This window comes from Phascolarctos cinereus, unplaced genomic scaffold (assembly GCF_003287225.1).
Source record: "Phascolarctos cinereus isolate Bilbo 61053 unplaced genomic scaffold, phaCin_HiC Scaffold_5;HRSCAF=322, whole genome shotgun sequence".
NCBI lineage: Eukaryota > Metazoa > Chordata > Mammalia > Diprotodontia > Phascolarctidae > Phascolarctos > Phascolarctos cinereus.
This window is the reverse complement of record NW_027555958.1, coordinates 119650527-119664634: the sequence shown is the minus strand read 5'-3', so window position 1 is coordinate 119664634 and position 14108 is coordinate 119650527. Positions and strand designations below refer to the sequence as shown.

Below are 14108 nucleotides of genomic sequence, written 5' to 3'. Positions count from 1 at the left end.
TCCTGCCTAGGAGAAATCACCTGCTGATTACTATAATCCCATTGACTCCAACCCGCATTTAATTAAGGAGATTATTCCATAACCCTGTTGGCTCGAAAGTGGGCAGCTAAACCTGTCTCAGACCAGTGAGTCTCCCCACACAACTATGCAGAGAACTAAGGGGACTACAGGGTTCCTTCCCGGTCTGGAAAGCCTAGGGAATGCAGCATATTCCTTAAACCCCTATACCTGAGTCAATACTGTTTTCTACTTTGTTCTCAACAACCGCTGTCACCAACCCCACGTTAGACAAAATGGGAAAATTCTCCCAACTCCCTCCTTAGCAGAGAATAAATTTGTTAAAAGAATCTTTGTTCCCGGAGAATTTGCTAATTGAAGTGTCACTGCAAATGTCAAAACAAGAGTTCTCAAAGTTTCATTTTGCCTGAATCAGAAAGAATGGGGGAAAGAACTACTAATTAAATTCTCTATTCAAGTTGCAATTTACTTCTTTGTAAATGGATCCTTCAGGCAGGGCCAATTCTGAGCGTAGGCAGGTTAGGTGGTTGCTTACTTAAAGGTGATATGAGGAATAGCAAAAAGTCACATGCCTTCCAATTGCTCACCTCCAGACCAGCAATTCCCACCATTAAATTTATTAAGGCCATCCATAGGTGGGGCATTGTCTCCCAGATGTGGTTACCTGGGATTTGTATTACTAATTTTCCATTTTGCTTCATTTTTACCTTTGCATCTCCAGCACAGTAACCAGCACATAGTAGGTCTTTAAATAAATGCCTATTGTTGATTGACTAATGGGATCCTGCAACCAACAGGTGTTTAGGATCATTAGAATCACTGCTTACAATTTCCCAGATACAAAACCAAAACATTTTAAAAGCCAAAAACTAGATTTGTATTTATTTTGGTATAAAAAAGACTTTTGTTTTTCACTTTGCCACCTCTCATATGTTAGTAGCAAAGGCAAGACCTTAGTAGCCTCAGACATTTACTAAGGCTGGGATTTGAGCAAGTCACTGAACTTCTATTTGCCTCAGTTTCTTCAACTGTAAAATGAGGAAAATAATAAAACCTATTTTACAGGGTTGTTATAGGGATCAAATAAGATATTTGTACTTAGCACAGTGCCTGGCACTGGTTACATAAATCCTAGCCATTATTGTTATTGTTGTTGTTATTAATAGCCCATAAAGACAAAAGGCATCTTTATTTTCTTTAAATAAATCAGAAGGTGGAAAAAAGACTTATCAACAATGAGATAGATTAGCGAAAAGATGAATATTTACCAGGTGACAGATTTGAAAAAAAATGTATGTTACCAGTACTAGACTACATATTTCCTATATCAAAAGACTACACTTTTGGTAAATGCCCTAAGGAGGAATAAACAATTGACTAATTAAGATTCTATTTATGTTTCTATTGCCAACTTTATTCATTTGTGCCAGTAGTTGTAAAAATGTAATATTTTTTTAATCCACATTTTAAAGAGTTTTGTGTCAGTATGTTAAACTTTCAGCAGATGGAGATGTTCTTGCATGAAAAAAAAGAGCAAAACTGTGTGGTCATTAAGACAAGATGCTTCACATCCGTTCTGGAACACAATTATTTTCCTCTTATAAATAAAGGGGATCCCAAGGTGCCTTTATTTCTAGGATTTCTATAAGAATATAATCAGATCATAAAATACATTTTGGCCATATTTCTAGTCTAGTGAGCTGAAAATTTTCCAAGAAGGGCACTAATAAAATGTCCCTTCCTCTCGAGGCTTAGGCAAACACAAATGGCAGTTTTTCACTCTCAATAAATTGTAAATTTGCACAAGAAAAAGATAACATTTTGAAGTGCATTTCTTTGTTTTCCTGTAGTCTCTTGAGATGAAATTTTGGTAATTGGTACAGGGGCAAGCTGTTTTCTTATCTTGCTTCAATCTAAGTTCACACTTCTTGGTCCTTGGGGAAAAAGCTTTTTATCACTTGAGGATAGAACTGAATAGGCGTGATTTGCAAGCTGACAGCTATGAATAGCTGTCAGAAGCATTTCAAAAAGTTATCATGGTGGCTGTGGAAGATATTGGTTCTGATTTTTTGTTGTTGTTGTTGTTTTTTCTCCCTGAAGACCGCTGCAGTGTTCTCCTAGGGGCAATAGAGAAGCAAGTTTGGGGTGTTAATGTTAGGTTGTAGGCAACAAGTTGTTTCCTGACGCTCCCTGAAATTGGATGCTACCTTTAGGAGATGGTTCATATATATATACTCAAAATCAGATTCTTAGATATATTTAGGGTTTTTGTTACTTTTCTTTTCACCAAAGTTCTACTGCCATCTGTGCTTATTAGTAAATCACAGCAAATCAGTCAGTAAATATTGTGTCCGTTTTATGCTCACAGCTTTGCTTTAGTGAATGCACATATTTGGGGTGGCAGAAAGAGTGCTTTACTTGGAATACGAAGATACCTGGGTTCAAATCCTAGCTCTAAAACTGATGAGCTGTATGACCCCAGGCAATGTCACAAACCAGGGGTGGGGAATCTTTGTCCTTGAGGCCACTTTTTGCCCTCTAGGTCCTCAAGTACAGCCCTATACTTGGTCAGAGGGTCACACTTGAGGACTTTGAGGGCCACAGGTTTCCCACCCCTGTCATAAACTCTCTAAGCCTCTTTTTCCAAATTTGTAAAACTAAATTATTAGTGTTCTACCATATTCTCCACAGGAACATGAGGAAAATAATTTGTAAAGTCAAAGTGCCAAATAAATGTGACATACTATATCTTAAGTTATGGTCCAACACATATGAAACATGTAGTAAACAATTATTACATTAATTAGATTTCTAGAAATATATTTAAATTTCACATTTTCTCTTTCTGTTGGGTATTGAGGCAAAGGGGTCTAAACTAAGCTCATAAATTATTATTTCTGAAAATAACATACCTGATTTACAATAATGAAGGCAACACACTTTTGTAGTATTTTAAAGTGAATTTAAAACAAATTCCTTTCAGTTACTAAGGTAATGAGAGAAACATCTTCATCTCACTGAACGTAAAACTGTGGTCTCATCAAGCCTGTGATTTCTGTTCAAAGAGCTAATAAACATTAGAGCTGATATTCAACCCATATCTCCTGATTCCGAGTACTACATGAAGCCAAAATTAGGGATGAGGGTTAGGTGTAGCTATGGTACACAGGACAATCTGGAATGGAGGCAGAGGTGACAAATGGGCAGAGGACCGTCTAACCATGAGAATAGCAATTCCAGAAGAGGGACCATAGATTTAGAGCTGGAAGGGACCTGAGAGGCCATTCAGTTCAACTCCCTCATTTTACAAAAATAAAAAATAAAGACAAAAAACCCTTGAGAAACAGAGGTTAAATGACTTTGCCCACAGTCACACAGCTAGTCAGGTCTTCCTGACTCCAAGCCCAATGATGTATTCACCAGCATCTATCCTCTGATCCTTGCTCCAATGGCAGTTGGGATATCAGGGAAACACACTCCAGGATAGGGGAGTGCCATCATGGTGGAACCCTCAGTGTTGTTGCCTAAGGGGATAACAGGCCCACAATTATGTGTGGTGACCATAGCTGCTGCAAGGAGGAAGTCTGTCTCCTAAAATGCCCATATCCTGGGCAAAAGCCACATTTATCCTGTGTTCATTACATATCTGGTCCTATCAAATATAAATTTTTTTTAAAATTAGCCCTGATTCAGTCTTTAGCTTTATATGTATTATTAATAGGGCCATCAGTTTGAGAACTGGTTAGATTGTTCCTCTCCATTCCCACATTACCTGAAATTACAAAGACAACAGCAATTAATTGATAACAATAACAACAAAGAAATTCACACAAAGATGACCAAAGAAGAAATACAATGCTGTCACATTATTAGATAGTTTTTCTCTGGTTATTACCTGTAGGGAATGGCTTTTTTAAATATTAAACAATATAATTTCACAGTCTTATCATATCCTACCTTAAACTTCTTTCGTTAGCTGTATTAACTAATAATGAACTTCTTTGCTTTGCTGTCTTGGGCACATTACTTATTGTCTTTTGTTCTGAGTTTCCTTGGGTACCTAATGAACTCTCAGATGTGATGCTGACTCACTGTGATGTATGAAATATCAATTAATTATTTAATCAGCAATCATTAATTAAACCTTATAATATGCCAGGAATTGTGCTAAGTGTTGAGGATACAAAGAAAAATCTGGACAAGCTCATGACCTCAAGGAGAGCTTGGAGAATGGGACAGGTAGAGACTGCAAAAAGTGAAGTGTTATTCCAATTTTTTTAAGGGGGTGAGGAGTGGTTTCCACAAATTATGGTGCAATAAGCCTGACATGGGAGTTCCGCTTCCAGGAGCCAAGATGGCAGAGTGAAAAGGTAGTCCTTCTCACTCTCCCCTATCAACCTCTGAAAACCCAGAAAATATCACCCCAGGAAAAAAAAAACCCTGAAACACCTGAACTAGAAGAAAGATAAGGAGCAGCAGTGCAGTAACCCAGCAAACCAGTCTCCCAGTGCCTCAGCAAAAACAAGGGGCCCCAGGCCAATAAGTACCCTGCAGCATTCATCTGAAAGGAGGTGAAGAAAACAACCTAAAGGCTTCCTAAAGCCCAGGCCTTGCTGATTCCCACCCAACACCAGGTGAGCTTTAGGAGCCCTGAAGCCACCAATTGTGAAGAGATCCTGAAGCCCAGGTGGTAGAGCAGGCAAACAACAACACCTGGACCTCCGAGTGCCTCAGTGAGGGCAGGGGGAACCGGTGGAAACCAGCTCAGAAAAGCACCAGGAGTCCGGCAATCCAACCCAAAGGAATCTCCTGGTGCATTAGCAAAAATGAGGGAGACAACACTGCAGGGGACCCCAGGCAGATAAACACCCTGCAGCAGCCATCTAAAAGGAGCTGAAGAAAGCTAAAGGAAAGGAAAAGCAGGCAACCTAGAATTGCCTGAAAGTTCCAGCCTTGCTGATTCCAGCCCAACACAAGGTAAGCCAGAAACCTACAGCTCCAATTCCAGCATAAGAGGCCCCAGCATGCAAAGCCAGTGACCAAGACCTAGGCTCCCAACACAAGAAGCTTGGGTCAGTACCCTCTGTTCCCCAGCAGAAGAGCTCAATCTCTTTAAAGGCCAGGAATAAAGAAACACCACGAGTAAAAAGAAATGTACCATAGATTCATATTATGAGAAGAGTGAAGATCAAGACAGAAATTCTGAAGAGGACAACATTGTCAACAAACCCACATCTGCAACAACAAAAGGGAATATGAACTGGTCTGAAGCCCAAAAAGCCTTCTTAGAAGAGCTCAAGAAGGATTTTAATAGTCAAATGAGAGAGGTAAAAGAGTCCTTCAAAAATACAATTGGCCAGTTGGAAAAAAAATACACTGAAGAAAACAAGTCCCTAAAAAACACAATTGGCCAATTGAAGAAGGAAGGACAAAAACTAACAGAAGAGTACACTGAAGAAAACAAGTCCCTAAAAAACACAATTGGCCAGTTGAAGAAGGAAGTACAAAAACTAACAGAAGAAAACAATCTGTGAAAAACTAGAATTGGACAAATGGAAACTAATGTCTCTATGAGAGAGCAAGAATCAGTCAAACAGAAACAAAAAAATGAAAAAATAGATGAAAATGTAAAATACCTCATCAGTAAAACAACCGACCTGGAAAATCGACTCAGGAGAGACAATTTAAAAATTATTGGACTACCTGAAAATCATGATGAAAAAAAGAGCCTGGACAGTATCTTTCAGGAAATCATAAAGGAAAACTGCCCAGAAGTCCTAGAACCAGAAGGGAAAATAACCATAGAAAGAATCCACGATCACCACCTGAAAGAGATCCCAAATTGACAATGCCAAGAATATAATAGCAAAATTCCAAAATTACCAGATGAAAGAGAAGGTGCTGCAAGCAGCCAGAAAGAAAGAATTTAAATATCATGGAACCACAGTCAGGATTACACAGGACCTTGCAGCTTCTACATTAAAAGACCGCAGGGCATGGAACATGATATTCCTAAGGCAAAGGAGCTTGGAATGCAGCCAAGGATCAATTACCCAGCAAAAATGAGCATCATTTTTCAAGGGAGGTGGATATTCAACAAATAGGAGACTTCCAAACTTTCCTGATAAAAAGACCAGAGCTCAACAAAAAATTTGATCTTCAAGTACAGGACTCAAGAAGGACTTAAAAAGGTAAATGGGACAGAAGGATACAATATGTTGTTAATAAGGGGGGGGCTGTTTAAACCCCTACAAGGGAATATGAGACTTGCAACCCTTGAGAACTGTATTGTTATTACACCTTGTTAAAGGAGTATACATAAAGAGGGTGGATATTAGTTGACTTTGATGTAATGATAAAAAAAAATGTAATCAAGTGGGTTAAATGGATCCAAATAAGTGGATCAATCTGATCTTAGAAAATGTACTGAGAAAGGAGGAGGCAGACAAGGGTAAATTACATTACAGGAAAAGACACAAAATCCTATTACAGCAGAGGGAAAGGGGGGGAGCATTGTTTGAACCTTACTCTCATCAGATTTGGCTCAAGAAGGGCATAATATAATCAGTTAGGTATAGAAATCTAACTTGCCCTATAGGCAGTAGGAGGGAAAAGGGGAAAGAAAAGGAAGGGGGAAAGAAGGGAGGGAAGCAGCAGTAAGACTAAAGGGGAAGAAAAGGGAAAGGGATAATAAAAGGGGAAGGGACTGAAGGAGGCGGTGGTCAAAAGCAAAACACTAGTGAAGGGAGAAAGGAAAAAGGAGAAAGAAAAGCATAAATAGGGGGAAAAGGATGGAGAAAAAGACACAGACAGTAATCATAACTGTGAATGTGAATGGGATGAACTCTCCCATAAAAGGAAATGGATTGCAGAATGGATTAAAAACCATAATCCTACAATATGTTGTTTACAGGAAACACATTTGAAAAAGAGTGACACATACAGGGTAAAGGTAAAAGGCTGGAGCAGAATATATTATGCGTCAGCTGAAGTAAAAAAAGCAGGGGTAGCAATCCTGATCTCAGACAAAGCAAAAGCAAAAATAGATCTAATCAAAAGAGATAAGGAAGGAAACTACATCCTGCTAAAAGGCACCATAGACAATGAAGTAATATCATTACTAAACTATATGCACCAAATGGTATAGCATCCAAATTCTTACAGGAGAAGTTCAGGGAGTTACAGGAAGAAATAGACAAAAACTATACTAGTGGGGGACCTGAACCTCCCCCTCTCAGCACTAGATAAGTCTAACCACAAAATAAACAAGAAAGAAGTTAAGGAGGTGAATAGAACATTAGAAAAGTTAGGTATGATAGACCTCTGGAGAAAACTGAATGGGGATAGAAAGGAATATACTTTTTTCTCATCAGTACATGGCACATACACAAAAATTGACCATGTACTAGGGCATAAAAACCTCACAATCCAATGCAGAAAGGCAGAAATATTAAATGCATCCTTTTCAGATCATGATGCAATAAAAATTATATGTAATAAAGGGCCATGGAAAGATAGACTAAAAAATAATTGGAAACTAAATAATCTAATCCTAAAAAATGATTGGGTCAAACAACAAATCATAGAAACAATCAATAATTTCATTCAAGAGAATGACAATAATGAGACAACATACCAAAACCTATGGGATGCAGCGAAAGCAGTTCTTAGGGGAAGTTTTATATCTCTAAATGCTTACATAAATAAAATAGAAAAAGAGGAGATTAATGAATTGGGCATACAACTAAAAAAACTAGAAAAAGAACAAATTAAAAATCCTCAACTAAACACCAAATTAGAAATATTGAAAACCAAAGGAAAAATTAATAAAATTGAAATTAAGAAAACTATTGAACTAATAAATAAAACTAAGAGCTGGTTTTATGAAAAAACCAATAAAATAGATAAGCCTTTGGTTAATTTAATTAAAAAAAGAAAGAAGAAAACCAAATTACTAGTATCAAGAATGAAAAGGGAAGCTACCACCAAGGAAGAGGAAATTAAAACAATAATTAGGAATTATTTTGCCCAACTATATGCCAACAAATTTGACAATCTTAGTGAAATGGATACATATTTACAAAAATATAAATTGCCCAGATTAACCGAAGAGGAAGTAAAATACTTAAATAACCCCATCTCAGAAAAAGAAATTGAACAAGCCATTGATGAACTCCCTAGGAAAAAATCTCCAGGGCCAGATGGACTTACATGGGAATTCTATCAAACATTTAAAGAACAATTAATTCCAATACTATATAGACTATTTGGGAAAATAGGTGAAGAAGGAGTCTTACCAAATTCTTTTTATGATACAAATATGGTGTTGATACCTAAACCAGGAAGAGTCAAAATAGAGAAAGAAAATTATAGACCAATTTCTCTAATGAATATAGATGCAAAAATTTTAAACAAAATACTAGCAAGTAGATTGCAGCAACTTATCACAAGAATAATACACTATGACCAGGTAGGATTTATACCAGGAATGCAGGGTTGGTTCAATATTAGGAAAACTATCAGCATCATTGAGCATATCAACAACAAAACCAACAGAAACCACATGATCATCTCAATAGATGCAGAAAAAGCTTTTGATAAAATACAACACCCATTCCTATTAAAAACACTAGAAAGCATAGGTATAAATGGAGTCTTCCTTAAAATAATAAATAGCATATATCTAAAACCTTCAGCAAGCATTATATGTAATGGGGACAGGCTAGAAGCATTTCCAATAAGATGGGGGTGAAACAAGGATGTCCATTATCACCACTGTTATTCAATATTGTACTGGAAACCTTAGCTTTAGCAATAAGAGAAGAAAAAGAAATTGAAGGCATTAGAATAGGCAAAGAAGAAACAAAGCTATCACTCTTTGCAGATGACATGATGATATACTTAGAGAATCCTAGAGAATCAAGTAAAAAACTACTTGAAATAATAAACAACTTTAGCAAAGTTGCAGGCTATAAAATAAACCCACATAAATCATCAGCATTTCTATATATTACCAACAAAGCCCAACAGCAAGAGATAGAAAGAGAAATCCCATTTAAACTTACTGTAGACATTATAAAATATTTAGGAGTCTACCTCCTGAAACAAACCCAGGAACTCTATGAACACAATTACAAAACACTTTTCACACAAATAAAATCAGATCTAAATAATTGGAAAAACATCAGTTGCTCATGGGTAGGCCGAGCTAATATAATAAAAATGACAATCCTACCTAAGCTAATTTACTTATTCAGTGCCATACCAATCAAACTACCAAAAAATTATTTTATAGAGTTAGAAAAAATAATAACAAGATTCATTTGGAAAAACAAAAGGTCCAGAATATCAAAGGAACTAATGAAAAGAAATGCAGGGGAAGGTGGCCTAGCAATTCCAGATCTTAAATTGTATTATAAAGCAGCAATCATCAAAACTGCTTGGTACTGGCTAAGAAATAGGGAGGTGGATCAGTGGAATAGGTTAAATATGCAAGACACAGTAGTCAATGACTATAGTAATCTATTATTTGATAAACCCAAAGACCCCAGCTTCTGGGATAAGAACCCACTCTTTGAAAAAAACTGCTGGGAAAACTGGAAAAGAGTATGGCAGAAACTAGGCATAGACCCAAATCTCACACCATATACCAAAATAAAGTCAAAATGGGTTCAGGACTTAGATATAAAGGCTGATACCATAAGTAAACTGGGAGAACAAGGAATAGTTTACCTATCAGATCTATGGAGAACAGAAGAATTCATGACCAAACAGGAGATAGAGAACATTATGAAAAGCAAAATGGATAATTTTGATTACATTAAATTGAAAAGTTTTTGCACAAACAAAGCCAATGCAACTAAGATTAGAAGGAAGGTAGAAAATTGGGAAAGAATTTTTACAACCAGTCTCTCTGATAAAGGCCTCATTTCTAAAATATATAGAGAATTAAGACAAATTTATAAGAACACAAGCCATTCCCCAATTGATAAATGGTCAAAGGATATGAACAGACAGTTCTCAGATGAAGAAATTAAAGCCATCTATAGTCATATGAAAAAATGCTCTAAATCGTTATTGATTAGAGAAATGCAAATCAAAACAACTCTGAGGTACCACATCACACCTATCAGATTGGCCAACATGACAAAACAGGAAAATGATAAATGTTGGAGAAGATGTGGGAAAATTGGAACACTAATACATTGTTGGTGGAGTTGTGAAATGATCCAACCATTTTGGAGAACAATTTGGAACTATGCCCAAAGGGCTACAAAAATGTGCATACCCTTTGATCCAGCAATAGCACTTCTAGGGCTATATCCCAAAGAGATCAAACAAATGGGAAAAGGACCCACATGTACAAAAATATTCATAGCAGCTCTTTTGTGGTGGCAAAGAATTGGAAATTGAGAGGATGCCCATCAATTGGGGAATGGCTGAGCAAGTTGTGGTATATGAATGTAATGGAATACTATTGTGCTATAAGAAATGATGAACAGGCTGACTTTAGAAAAACCTGAAAAGACTTATATGATCTGATGCTGAGTGAAGTGAACAGAACTAAGAGGACTTTGTACACAATAGCAGCCACGTTTTGCAATGACTAAGAATGTTAAATTGAACCCTTCTCAGCATTACGAGGATCTAAGACATCTCCAGAGGCCTGGATGGAAAATGCTGTCCACATCCAAAGAAAGAACTATGGAAGGAATCTCTCACTTATTTTTACCTTCTGTTGAGTTTTGTTTCATCTTTCTGATGGTTCCTCCTATTGATTTTAATTTTTACCTACAACTTCACGAATGTGAAAATATGTTTAATGGGTATGTAAATGTAAAGCCTATGTCATATTGTGCACCATCTTGGGGAGGGTGGGGGGGAGAAAAAGGGAGAAAAATTTTCAACTCAAAAGCATATGAAAAAAAATAAATTAAAAAAAATTTTTTACTTACAACTTCATTAATGTGAAAGTATGTTTAATAGGAATGTAAATGTTTAGCATATACAAGATTGTGTGCCATCTTGGGGAGGGTGGTGGGGAGGAGGGGGGAGAAAAATTTTAAACTCAAAAGCATATGGAAGTGATTGTTGATAAATCAAAATAAATTAATAAAATAAATTTAAAAAATAATAATCCAAAAAAATAAGCCTGACATGGATTCCTGTAAAAAATCTAGAGTAGATTATTATTAAAGAGACATCTAGAAAAAGAAGTGTTGATCACAGAGAGACAGTATGATTTTATCCAGAACAAGCCACTCCAGAGTAAGCTTATATGACAGGGTTAGTAAACTGAGGAAACTAAACTGAGGAAAGGGATATACCTATGGTTATATTAATTGGATTTTAGCAAAGCATTTAATAAGAATCTTTCATTAAAAAAATAAGTGATTTGGGCTAAGTAATAATGCAATTAGCTGGATTAGGAAGTGGTTGACCAGTTGAACTCGGCTTCCATGTCAGTTTGGAATGTGATATCCAATGGAGTATCCTAAGAATATGTGCTTGGGCCAAAGCTGTTTAATATTTTTATTAATGACTTGAAAAAAGGTAAAAATATCATGGCTTAGCATGGTCACATAGCTAATAAAATTGTAGAACTAATATTTCAACTTGTCCCTTGACTCTAAGTTTTGATGATATTTCTGTCATTGCAGTCATGTCCAACTTTTCATGAGCCCATTTGGGGTTTTCCTGGCAAAGATACTGGAGTGGTTTGCCATTTCCTTCTCCAGGTCATTTGACAGATGAGGAAACTGAAGCAAATGAGGTTGAGTGACTTGCCCAAGGTCACACAGCTAGTAAGTGTCAGAAGTCAGATCTGAGCTCAGATCTTCCTGACTCCAGGTCCAGTACTCCATCCACTGTACCACCCAGCTCTAAGTTTTACCCAGAGTCAAAACTGGGAATTTTTTTCACTTGTTATGGAGGAGAGGGAGACCTTATAGCAGAAGACAATCTGAAATGGAGGCAAGAGTGGCATTTAGAACATAAACCTGGGAGGGCTAGCTTTTGTACTAGATGACAGAGATGCACTAGGCTCCAAAAAGATCTTGACAGCTTAGAACATTGAGCTTAATCAACTAAAATGAAATTTAATAGGAATATATACTTAGATTAAAAAATGGATTTCACGAGTGCAAGATGGGGAAGGAATGGTTAAATAGTAGCTTGTCTGAAAGAAATCTGGGAATTTTAGGGGATTACAAGCTCTAGATAAGGAGATTATATGACATGATAGCCAAATGGGCTAAGGCCATCTTGGGCTGCATTAAAGGAGACATATCTTCTGGGAACAAGAAGGTGATAGTCCTGATAACACTTTTGCCTTCAGTATACTACATTGGAATTATTGTGATCATTTGTGGTTGCTAAAGTTTCAGGGCAACTAGAAAGGTAAAGGGCTTTAAGTTAATTCCATAGAATGATAACTTGAAGGAACTGGGGAAATTTATCCCGGAGAAGAGAAGACTTAAAGGGAATAAAACATCAATGTTCAAGTACTGTATTTGAAGAACTGTCATGTGGAGGAGACAATATACTTTCATTGTTCGACCTCAGAGGACAGAGCAATGGATGTAAATAGCAAAGGGGCAAATTTAGGCTTGATGTCCCGCAATACTTCCCAACAATTAGGTCACTGAAAAGGGGAATAAGTTGCTTCTGGAGGTAGTTATTCCCCCTCAGTGGAAGTTTTCAAATACTTGTTGCGTATTTTATAGTGGGGATTTTTATTAAGATTTAGGTTAAACTAGTTAGCCACTGAAGTACCTTACAACTCTGAAATTCTGTGATTATAGATGAAGATCTATAAAATGAGGAAGTTAGATGAGTTGATCTCTAAAGTACCTCTTGGGAGTCTAAATTTTATAACCTGACTTGTTATAATAATTTGAAGTCCAGAAAATAAAATAATATTATCAATATGTACTGTAAAACATATGGATGTTTACAGGATATGTAAGGATATATACCATAGACCATATACATATGTCTTATATGTGGGTTGTGACATTTAAAAAGTTCAAGAGACATAGTTTCTGGGTAATTTCTCATTTTATTAATAATGCTAGCATGTTATTTATAAAAGAGGTCAGTGGCACTCTCAACTGCCAAAGACCCCTCATGGCAATGAGTTCACAATTTATGTACCTTGGAAGAGTGAGTATTCCTGAGGGTAGCAATCAACACTGATTTGTTAACAAGAAGAGAATGAATATTATAATGAAAGTGGACTAGATTCCAATGAGGGTCTTAAAGTACATGACACTGAGCACCTAAATCTTGGTCAAAGAGATTTATCAATATACATATCAAAGAGGGAATTTGCTTCTACCCCAGACCTGTCTGGACATAAGACAATGAACAGGAATCGACCTCTTTGCCTAAACTTACAATTTCTCTTTCTGTCTTTGATTAAATCTTAGCCATCCTAGCTGGATAAATCTTTGAGCAAGATTTCCCACACTGGTTGATTTCTGGATGAGGAAGCAGAAAAAGGGGAAAACCTTGGTCTTGCTTCAATAATTACTTATTAATACAAGAGAGAAATAATAATTTCTCTCAATGTATATGTATTTATATATTGCTAGCCTCAACTATATCTATCTGGATATAGATATAAATAGAAAGATCTATACATATTTATAGATGGATGGATCTAGATATAGGTGTAGATATAAATATATCTATAGAAATAGAGTGGAGGCTATGTATATAACAACAGTGAAGGATATATCTATATCTAACTTTGATGTTTCACTCTGTGGATGAAACGTGACCATGGGTTCTTGAAGGCTACCAGTGAAGTATAATCTTAGGAAGATCTTACCAAGATTTCAACCAGGAAAATTGAAAAGGCTTTGATCAAGTAAGGTTCCAATCATAGATTCAGTATCCCTCATCTAAGAACCAGCCTAGTAAGGTTTAAGTTTAGAGAGGTTCACTGTTGGAAAGTTGGCCAGTAAGTAATTTTCAGAACACAGCAATTTATAAACTTTCATTTTTGTACCCCCATATGTACTATTTTTTTCTTTTTCTGTGGTAAGATTGATTTAGAAATACTTTCGCATGTAACTTAGTAGACT

General features: G+C 36.4%; 1 protein-coding gene across 1 annotated transcript in view; it reads left to right on the top strand.

Moving 5' to 3' along the window:
• Window positions 1–14108, top strand: part of PDE7B (phosphodiesterase 7B) — a 462623-nt gene that overhangs the window by 179087 nt on the left and 269428 nt on the right. The window lies entirely within an intron of this gene.